Here is a 10826-nt window from a genome sequence, read left to right on the forward strand (position 1 = left end):
TTAATCCACGCGTCAGCGAGCCGGGCACCGGGAAAATGTTTGCGCATAGTTTAGGCCAGATAAATCTCAAGTTAAATGGCCAAAAGTCAAAATAAATTAAGCCCACATGCGCCGAAAACACAACAAAACACAAAAATAAAATCCCAAACCAAATAGGAAAGAGATCGAAGCCAGCAGGCGACAGGCAGTCACCACAAACGTTGTCACACCCTTCTGGCCAAGCCGTTCTGACCCGTCGGATCGCGGGGCTTACTTGGAGCTCCAGCTCCAAGCCATGGAGCCAGTGACGCCCACATGCAGATGCATTCGCTCCGAGACAATGGGCTCGGCCTCACTGCCAAGTTCCGACACTCGAAATAAATGCGTGGCCGAAAGCTATCTTCAAAGACCATTGAAATAGGTGGAAATATACAGCCTTTCAAAGCCCTTGAGTTCAGTAGTGGTGTGTTTCAAATGCTTCATTAGAGAAGTGAAATATTTCTCGCAGTGCGTCCCAGTTTCAGTGCAACTCTTGAGCTTAGATTTGTCACCAGCTCGTTGTTTTTGGGGCTGGGGTCTTGTGCACATGCGCCAACTGGGCCGCCGTCTCTGATTAAGTTGACGAAACTCAAATTCAAATCGCACGGAAAAAAAGGCGGGTGGGGGATTGTTGGGGCATGTGGGGGCCATAAAGTGACATGATCTGGTCCGCGGCTGGGTGACGAATTGGACAAACATTGGACAATTGCTGCGCCCTCGAAATGTCAACGCCCTAGAAACGAACTCGGGGAACTCAGCTGGAGAAGGCCCCCTGCCATGCGAATGTCGAATGCGAGGCATTGGTCAACAAAAGCAGAGCTACACTGATAAATACATATAGTATTAACTCTGAGTAATGTAAAATGCATACTTGAAATTGGTTTGTATTATATGGCAGTACAGCAATATATTACGAGTATATTATTCTTCCCCTTCTGTGGTGCAAGCTTTTATCATTCAGCCTGCGATGTGGACCACTGTCACAGAGGCACACCTGATAAATATCGAATAACGCAGCGCTCCCTTTGCTCTTGGCTCCCCGATTTGAATCGGCGAATCGACGAATCGGCGTATTGCTGACATACTTTTACCGGTGAACGCATTTAATTATCGAGACGATTTCGATATGAAAACTGTTTGTTTTGCATTTCGCATTTGCACGAGTCGCCGTCGCGCCGATTTGTGTTTTATGTTCACCGCTCCAAAATCGGTGGCGTCAGCCTCTGCCGCCCAATTATTCCAAGTTTTCTTTATTTTTTCTGGCGACGATCGACGATCAGCGATCGAGTTCAAACACCTGCAATGCACTCGATATGTTGGTTTGACTGCTTTCGTTTGCATATTTTGCTCGGCTATTTTGCCATGCGCCGCACGCAGCGCAGCCAACTGCGTTAATTTGACCAAATTTTGTAGTTCGCAACCGCTGCCAGTTAGTTGCAAATTCTAGCTAATCGAGTTCAATTGCCAGGCAGGGAGACAGGCATATTCTCCAGCAGAATCATGCCAGTTCCAGATAAGTCGAGGCCCAGAGCCAGACTCAAAAGTGGCCGAATAAAATATATAGCCGGGAGTCGGGGTGGGGAAAAGCCAAATGCGAATGAGCGAAAAAGTTCCCACAAACTTGACTCCGCTTGACCGACACAACAACGCAGCGCAAGCAAATGACGTGAACGTGAAGTTTGATCAGGTGCGCATACAAATCTTACGACGCCAACTTTCAGTTAAGCAAAACACACACAACGGCCGCCGAGCAGGGTACATGGGCAAAGAGGCCCAGGGTGCACGATCACACGACTATCAGATACCCTGTACAGTCATATTTGCATTTGGATGGATCTGAGATGCTAGCATTGCGGATTTTTCACCAGAAACTCAGGTATTTAAGCAGAAATCATATTTAGACAGCTTTCCAAAGTTGGTAGCTACCAGGCACATGCATCCTGTCATATCCGAGGGTATTGACAAACCTAGGCGCCGCAAAGTAAGCTAAAGTTAATGAGAAAGTCAAACAAACGAAACAAATAATATGCAAAGTGCTGGCTGTAGGAGTGCGAGTGAGAGTCCCCAGCAAGTGACAGAGAAAGACAGATGCAGATACTGTCGGAGGATGATGAGAAGTTTAGTGGAAACCCGCGAGTTGCGCAGGCGTTTTACTTTTTTGCACCAAGTTTGCCTCATTTCGTACCTTGCGGCAATTGCCGGTCTGTAGTCTGTAAAGCATTTTGCATTTTGCATTAAGCATTTTGCGTTTCAGCCGCTGACGCGTGAGAAGGTAAACAACAATTCACGATGATCTGATCCGTGATTAAGTGAGGCTGCCCTGGAGCGCCCCCGGGAAAATATTGAAGCCTACACTGGGGAAAACCAGTCACGGAAATCGGCCATCAATTGGCCACTTTATTACACCTGGGTTTCATCTACCTGACGGCGTTTTCCAAATGATTAAGTCCGCACCTCTGCAAGGTGTTGCTTTACAAGGTTAATGGCATTACAATTGTACTGTTAATATTTGTATGCTAATAGAATAGAAATTTTTCTCTGTGTCACCAGTTCGGCGAGCAATTGCAGCTGAGTCAATAATCAATCGCATGGTTCGACCAGTGGCCCCTTTGGACATCCCGAATCTCTGCTTTGCTTTTCACCCAGCTTCAACTGCAAATCGAACAGCATCTGCATCTGGGAGTGCATATGCATCTGCATCTGCATCTACAACTGCATCTGCATCTGCGTCTGCGTCTCCCAGCGAAACCGAAAGTGGCGCTACAAGTGCATCGACAGCTGATAAGCTCCTTCCATAATGCAGCAACTGTCAGACGGTCGCCAGCTGTAATCTTAATGCACTTTTTTGTGTGCCAACCCACAGTCTTCGAGATTGCAGAAGGCAGAAGGTCCCACAGCTGCAGGGGTGGGCTATATGCGATATAACTACTCACAGCCGCGGACAGCATAATAGGTCGTTAAGTAAATAAACAATCAATTATATCTCCTCGAGCCTGCTATGATCGTGTAAAAAAGGAAAAAGCTTACAACTTACAATACAGCAGACTAGGCAGTATTGCATTTTTGTATATTCACAAACATATTGAATATTTTTCCTCTAATACCTAATAAGTAAGTACACATTTATCCATATTTCTATGACCACATGCAGTATTATGTTGATGCTGTCGGTATGACTGAGTTAAAGCGCGGCTTATCACTGTTCTGCGGCGTGGGTCCGTCTGGCCAGTTTAGCTTTATCTTAATCACCGGGGGCAAGGGAACTTGAGTGCCCAAGATATAAAGTTGTTTGCGTACGTAGTCACCCAAGTTTCAGCATTTCTTCTTTGTTTCTGCAGCTCTTATCTGCGGGTGAAAGTGGCTTTAAGATTTGGCATGTGCGTCTGTATTTCCTCACTGCTGATTATAGTGTTTTTGTGACTTTTTGGGTTTTTTGTGGCTCAACTCTAAATTCATATTTCATGACTCAACGGAAGCCGAGAGATCTTTCAACTAAGTCTTGTGTGTTTACCTCAAACACAACGTTGTTCTACTTTGATCAAATGTTTTATTGTGCAACTTGTTAAGCAGTATTAGCTCTTTCTTCTGAGAAGCAACTCGCGTTGTGGTGCCACAAATCGATTCTCATTGGTGTCTAATGTTCTGATGTGATCGGCATTGTAGCGCCTGCAATTTGTGCTTACTTTGTTGTCATCGGTCATAGTTTTATTTCTTTTCATTTTATTCCATTGGCGCCACTCAGTGGTAACCCTGGCTTCCATTTCCCTCTGCGATCCCGTCTACGAGCTCAATCTCTGCTCTAGTTTGTTCCTTGGTGGAACTGATATACTGTATTGTAGCACTGATTTGATTGCCTCGGACTCGGTTCTAATTTGATTTCGTTCAATTCTCAGCATTACAATTGCACAACGGAGCATTAATTTGTGTAGGTACATACATATATGCATATACATATGTACATATGTATATAGTTTAATTTATTTATTCTTGTCACTTTTGCACTTCTCGGCTGGTGCGACATAATTGTCCGATAATACTATGCGGGCATATAGTATTATTAACTGCTGGCGAGACGGCCCCTGTCATATGGAAATATTATTTGAATAATTTTTAATTACAACATGACATGACAAGGGATTTACTTGGTTGGTTCCGCCAAGTTTTTCCGCTGTAGACTCGCTGTTTTTTCCTCTCCCCAACTTTTGAATTATGATTATTAATGTCATATGGTGGTCATTTGTCATGGCTTCAGGTGTCGCCGCTTTGCTGAGGTTTCTGGTGTTTTTCGTTGCTAACGGGGATTGCCTTTTGTACTTTATGGTTATTGTTATTGCATGCTTTTTATTTAGTTAGAAGCGATTATGGCCACATCCAAAGCCGAAGCAACGGCTTCAGTAATTAGCGGCATTTGCATTTCCTGACTCAGGCCTTCTGCAGTCACCACAGTTTTTATGCTCTAACTAAAGCTTATCATTTTATTGATATTTAACTAAAATTGGAATTGGAAAACCACAATAGACTTTCGAATTCTAAAACAACCAACTTTCCAAAGTAATTTGAATTTGAATTTCATTTTATTTTAAAGAGCATTCAAATCGTCGACTCTTTTACTGCTCGTCAATGTTAGTGTTTTTCCTCGTGCCTGGGATTTTGCAATTGCAAATGAAATTCAGAAGAAATCGAACTGTCGCAAGTGACTTTCTCGTTGTTGTTGCACCGCCCGTTGGCATGGTAATGGAATGGTAATTCAGGGGTAATGGGAATGGTAAGGGGTCGCCACTAAATACAACGTACTGTATTTTTCACGGGCTTCTTCGTAATCGGCACACCTGTTCTATGGGTAACTAAATAGCGACCGAACGAAAGTGAAAAGCCGATCATTTGCATTATTTAATGGGCTACATCCATTGCTAATTGAAAGTAAAATCGAGACAAAATTCACTTTTCATTGACCTAATACATATTAATAATTCTAAAGGCCTGGCTTTCGCTTTCGTTTCTGTATGAGATTGCACATTTAATACAAATTAAACGGCCAGCATTACAGAAGTTGACTCATTTGGCACATTTTCAGATTTTCGGGTACTCCGAATTCCGCCTGTTCAGATTGTATTCTTTTTGTTTGTTCAGTTCTTATCAGCGAAACAATACAATTTAAATATTTGCGCTCATCCAAAAACATTTGCAGAGAGCGAGAGAGAGATATGGACCGCGAGATGAATTGAGTTTTTCACAAACTTTGACTTTAAACTTCTATAGTCAAGCAACTATAAATTGTACGACTGCCCGACATCCTTATTTTATAAGTGCAACAATTATCCTTAATTTAGCATTTTAATTCTTTTTTTCTCCTTGATTTCAGAAATATGTTTTTCAAATCACAAACATACATATATTTTTCTCTTGCAAAAACGGGTTGTTGCTTTTGACGTGGAGAAAGAGAGAGAGGAAAGTGAGAGAGGACTCTCAGCACAGTGAGAGCAAAGTTCTATTTTCAGGGTCGAACGTCTTGTTTCGCATTTGGCGGCGCTCAGTCAACAGCTCCAGTGGCGCAATTGGTTAGCGCACGGTACTTATAATCAGTATTCTGTGTGTATGAGCTATGCCGGGGTTGTGAGTTCGAGCCTCACCTGGAGCAAGTCGCTGGTGACTATATCTTTTTGGTGCAGTTTTTTTTTTTTTCTTAAATAGTTTTGTATTTTAAAACTCTTTAAATATTATTTCAAGGGTTTTATTTGGTTTTAGGGACTTTGATTCGCTTAGTATTTTAGTTTATCTTCTAACGAAGCCATTCCCTCTTAATTTTTAATAGTTGAAAGGGTTCATATTATTTTTAGTATTTTGGTATTTTAAAGAACTTTGGTTTTTTTAAATGTTTGTAAGCTAGCTTTCAACGTAATTATTATTAATTTTAACACCTCGTATTAAATAACTTTTCTACACAAGAACCTAGTTGAAAATATGTTGTTGAAATATTTTCACTTATGGAAGGCTATTTAAATTTTATAGTTGAAATATTTTCACTTATGGAAGTTTTTAATTTTAAGCATTAAGCCTGGTTTAAATAATGTTGTTCTTTAAATAATCGGTGAATATAAATATCGATTAAATGTGATTTAATTATTATCTTCGAATGTTTAAGAGGTAACTATTACCTGGAGAGATAAATGCCAAGGAATTTCTTTTTAAGCGCACCTTTTTCTCATTTAGGATTGTGTGTTAAATTATTGCAAGGATATTTAAGAATATATATATTTATTCGGCAAGTTGTAAGTTGTTTTTTGTATAGATTATAGTTTAACTAAGCTGAAACTTTACTGATGGCATTATAAGCTTTATAAGAAGTATTTCAAGGAAGGTTTTATGTAGCATTGCGTAACAGAACGGCGCTCAAACATAACATAAGAACCCTGCTCAATTAACTGATAAGGCTTTGAATTCTTGCTTCTGTGTTGCCTTGATGTAGACTGCCCTTACATTTGGAGAAAGCTAGGAAAAGAAAGTATGGGATAAAGCTTAAAGGACATCGGACTATTTTATTTTCAGGGATCTGGGGGTCTCCTTGAGCTTTTGGCGGCGCCCTGGCAGCGCTCCAGTGGCGCAATTGGTTAGCGTACGGTACTTATAATCAGTATTCAGTGTGTACATGAGCTATGCCGTGGTTGTGAGTTCGAGCCTCACCTGGAGCAGGTCTATTTTGTTTTTGTTTCACTTTATGTTTTTTGGTTATGTTAGGCATGTGTTGCTGTATAAGAATGTGGGTGTGTTCATTGAACGGTCGCGTCTGTCAATTATTTTGCGTTGTAAAAATATGACTTTGTAAAAGATGGGAAAGAAAAACTGACAATATCCTACAGATTCCATGTTTATAACTATTTACATATATCATCTATGGTATGATAGGTATTTACTATGGGAGAACATTGCGGTAAAAGAAAGCTCTGCTAACTTTTTCCCGTAGGAAAGGATAACTTATGATTGGGAAATACATTTGTGTGTTATTGTGATAAGCAACTTACGCCTTTCCACTCTTATGTTTAGTTCAAAAATGTAAGAATGCGAATGGCTTAGCGAACACTTCGCCGTTGCTTGTAAACATTTCGAGTATCTGTCAAAATCATATTCACCCAAATGTGCTGGCGAAGATACAACCCTATCCATTCTCAAATTGAAATCCTCAGCTTCTGAGTCTGAACATGCCACCCAAACAAATCGAGTGGCAGACAGGCAGAGTTTGTTTGAAAATTCAACAAAAGTGCCTTCGACTAAACATGATAATCATTATCTTGCCGTAGCCATGTGGATATGGAGATCTTTGCAGCGTTGCTGAGTTGTAGAAAGCAGCAATTAATCACTGGAAATCGAACAATATCCGCTGTGGCGAGTGTTCGTTCGTCTATTCACATAAATAATTTTTACGATCTCTGCGCGGCCCAAGTCAATTGAAATTATGAACAGATCTTGCAGCACAGTCTAAATCTAAACAACAATTCAAAAACGCCAAACAGATGCGGCCACAAGAAGGTGTTGAAAAAGAGATCCCCTCCGAGGATCCCAGATGGGAAAGGGAATGGCAATGGGGCTGATTCTGGGGTCCAAAGTATGGGAATGTGGGCGTTGTGGAGTGCCGAGTGTTTGGAGTAAAGTCAATAAAAAGCAAGCAGCAGAACCAGAGCTATATCGGCTATATCCGAAAGCCAGGGCAAAAGCGCAGCCAGCCAATGCCAATAAAATGTTTGCAGTCCGGCGGCTGATTTGTTTACACAGCATCGATGACGACGACGTCCGCAAGACGATCGATGGCACAGTGGTTCGAAATGTACAAAGCATCGTAATAAATCAGAAAATGTTTATTCAAAATTGAACAGATGTCATAGAGATGTATTTTGTTGATAGTTCGCAGCATTAGAAGAGTGAAATTAACGTTGTTCAGTTGGCAAAATTGTAGAGCTCGTGAGCCACTGTACTCGGAGTACTTAGCATATTTTCCGAGCAGCTGCAGCCGATTGCCCTCCAAAAGTTCCAACGGACCAGCAAACTTTGGTGGTCCCCGCAAATGGAGTGGGAAAATACGGACATCGGTGGCCCTCGGGGGCTTGAGGCTTGGTTTTTTATATGCACACTCTTTCGGAGTGGTAGGCGTGCGGAATTTTAAACAAATATTTACAGAGCCGAAACTTTTCGGGCAGATGCAGATGCTTGATGCCCATCCGGAGGCAGCATAATCACGATGGGATCGGGATCGGGCTCGGGATCTGGATTTCGGGATCGGAGATCCAACTGCGTTCGTTATGTGTTTACAGCTGCGATATTTGGGGCAACATTTATGCAAAATAAACATCACGCGAGGAGGGCCTTTCCTTTTCCGAGGGCAGCAATTGATTTGGAACAGACCACCCAGCACATCATTTCACACGTACCGGAACGGAATGAATCGCATCCAATCGGATAGCATCGTAACCCGCCCGCAACATGATCGCGGCGATTGCAATGCCCAGATCCTCATCCTCATCATCATCATCATGCCCATCTTCATCCTCATCCTCGTGGATACTCATCTGCATATCGGGGAAGTTTGCGGTTGGGCGGTCGCCAGTCTGACACTCATGTTGCCGCTTGTTCTGCTTCTTGTTCGCCGTGTTGTTTATTTATGGGGATCAGGCGTGATCAGTTCATACACTTGGAAAAAACAGCAGATTTTTCAGATTAAACGCGTTTGGTTGTTAGGAAACTGTATTTGATCTAAAAGCATTTATTTAAAACCTTTTCCAGCAAGCAACATATTTCCAAACAAGTTATTTATCCAATAGGCGTTTGTATACTAGATCCCATTTTCGCTCTCTGTATTTTATCCCTCCCCCCTTTCAAACCACCTCTTTCCCATTTACACCGCTGCGTGGGCCCGAAAAGAAGTGAGAATTAGGCCAATTAGTGGCTCTTCCTGGCTTTGGTATTGGGTGAGGATTGAGGCGTATGTGGTATCTGGCGTATCTGGCCAACGTCATCAGCTTGCGGCGTCTGTGTCGGCGTGTTTGTGTCTTTTAACACTAATTGCAGTGTGCGGTGCGTTGCATCTTGCATCTTGCATCTCAAGTGGCCACCATCGGATGGATCTTCATCTCGGCACCTCTTTTCCATTTTTTAAGGTGTTTGGATGCGTGAAAGGCCGGGACATCCACTGGACACTTACACCGATCGCGCTGCCAAAAAGATTTGCTCAAATATTTACTCGACGCGAACATTTGTCATGGGAATGAAAATTACATTTCGGTTGCGATCAGTTTATTTCAATTAACGGCATTAATTAGGGTTTATGGCTTTTTGCCTTAAATTATTGGCCTGCATTAACATAATTACTTTGATCATTTATTTCCATTTTGTTGAGAGTGCGTTATAAATAAACAAGTCAGGGAAAAGGAGCCACCTTTACAGAACAGAGAGAGTTTAAGTGAAACAATGAAAAACAATTAAGTAACCGATTTTGCATATATTTTTTTCAATGTTTATAAGCTACATAATTTCGTTCCTACTTGGTTTTCATTGAATTCTAATAACCTGGGAAAATGACATGTCGGAAGCTGATTTCCAGCTGAGAATTTTCCATAATGTGCGAGTAATGAGCTAAGCCGCTCGCAATGTGCGGGTGAAACCAGGTGCACTTCCATCTATTGAACGTGCCCGCCCAGCCTTGTTGCTCACGAGGTGGCAAGAAATACTGGCATAAGTCACGCCCAGAATCGCAGATGTGAGGTGAACGTGAACTGAGAGTGGACTGAAACAAAAAGCCCGGGGATTGGAATCAAATCGAATCGCCAAATGCTGACGCACGCGCTTACGTCAATTTGTTGTCGCAACGCATAACTAGACATGTCAAAGTTGGTTAATTACATGCAACAATTGCCGGGAGAGGCAGCCGCAAAAGTTCAGCAAAGTGCACGCAATCGACAATTCAGCGAGCACGGGCAAATCCGCATTCAAAGAGCCCAATTTTCACAGCCAAAAACGGTAGGAAAACAACGGCAGCAACATGCAGCAGGCGCACACGAGCAACATGCAGCAGCAACCACAACAACCACTACAATGTGCCATTGTTAATTGCATGACATAATCCCAGAGCTAATACGAAACCGAAAACTCAATCGAAAACGGCGAAAACAGCTACAACAATGGTGGCGAACTCCAAATCAAATCAGACAAATTGCTGCAACTCCAAAATAAAACCCCGGGAAAATCGTAAAGAAACAACGTCGAAATAACCATTAACTTGCCGGTGTCTGTGCCTTTTAATTGCTTAACTATTGGCCGGCGGCAATTGTTAATAAACAATTAGAGAATTTGCATTGGCAGCTCTAAGGCGACACAGTCACAGATCCGTAGATACAGATACTATACAGCCACGTTCACGGATACTGATACAGATAGAGATACAGATTCTGATACCGATCTCGATCAGCTTCGGCGACATAAAGCTAATTTGAGTGACGGACTGGCCAATCAACTGCTGACGATCGACGCTGGTGGCCAACTCAGAACGTCAGCTAAAATATACATACATATGTACATATATACGAAACACTTTATAGAGGCGGTGGAATAGACGGCATTTCGACAACTTTGTCTTAATTCAAACACACGACGGACTTCAATTACCATCGCTAAAAAAAACGAAATATGGGTATCGGTACGGTAAAGTCTGAGGATGAGAAAATGTACGAATTTCCTGTTTATAAATTTTCCATATACATTGAATATAGCAAGCCTGGATTAAAACACTACATCGTCGGTCTTTTAAGCGCAAGCTTATCATT

General features: G+C 42.1%; 2 non-coding genes across 2 annotated transcripts; both read left to right on the plus strand.

Moving 5' to 3' along the window:
* The first annotated feature begins 5558 nt into the window (after nucleotides 1-5558).
* Nucleotides 5559-5656, plus strand: Trnai-uau. Its single transcript has 2 exons — nucleotides 5559-5596; nucleotides 5621-5656. It is a non-coding gene; the product is annotated as a tRNA-Ile (tRNA).
* Nucleotides 5657-6607: 951 nt separating this feature from the next.
* Trnai-uau lies at nucleotides 6608-6707 on the plus strand. The gene is made up of 2 exons: nucleotides 6608-6645; nucleotides 6672-6707. It is a non-coding gene; the product is annotated as a tRNA-Ile (tRNA).
* Nucleotides 6708-10826: the final 4119 nt, after the last annotated feature.

This window comes from Drosophila erecta, unplaced genomic scaffold (assembly GCF_003286155.1).
Source record: "Drosophila erecta strain 14021-0224.00,06,07 unplaced genomic scaffold, DereRS2 tig00000021-arrow-pilon, whole genome shotgun sequence".
Taxonomy (NCBI): Eukaryota; Metazoa; Arthropoda; class Insecta; order Diptera; family Drosophilidae; genus Drosophila; species Drosophila erecta.